Source organism: Electrophorus electricus, chromosome 3, assembly GCF_013358815.1.
Source record: "Electrophorus electricus isolate fEleEle1 chromosome 3, fEleEle1.pri, whole genome shotgun sequence".
NCBI classification, from domain to species: Eukaryota; Metazoa; Chordata; class Actinopteri; order Gymnotiformes; family Gymnotidae; genus Electrophorus; species Electrophorus electricus.
Genome location: NC_049537.1, coordinates 13,330,001 through 13,330,414, shown reverse-complemented (window position 1 = coordinate 13,330,414; position 414 = coordinate 13,330,001).

Below are 414 nucleotides of genomic sequence, written 5' to 3'. Positions count from 1 at the left end.
GGTATTTGTTTATTTCATGCATGCTACCTTTTAGTGGGAGGGTTTTGTAGTCCACAGACATTAGGGAGGGAGCAGTAGGGAATTGTTTTGCTGTTAAAGAGCAAAGACAGGGAGGTCTTGAAATTGAATTTGGGGCCTTATTTTGTTTTTGTTCTCTGCTCAGAGATGTGTGCCTGGGTTAACACCCAATGCAGTCATGCAGAGTTTATTTTCATTCAAAACTCTGGCCGTTTGAATTGTGTGCAACGTGGCCGCGGTTTATCTACAATGAAACAGTATTTTTAAAACCACAGGATTTCATTCACTTTACTTTGTGGCCCCTAAAGCTCAAAACAGAGTTATTATGGATGTCCCTTACTCAGAAAGAATACCTTGGTTAACTGTGGCCAAAAAAAAAGAGTTGGAATTATAAGG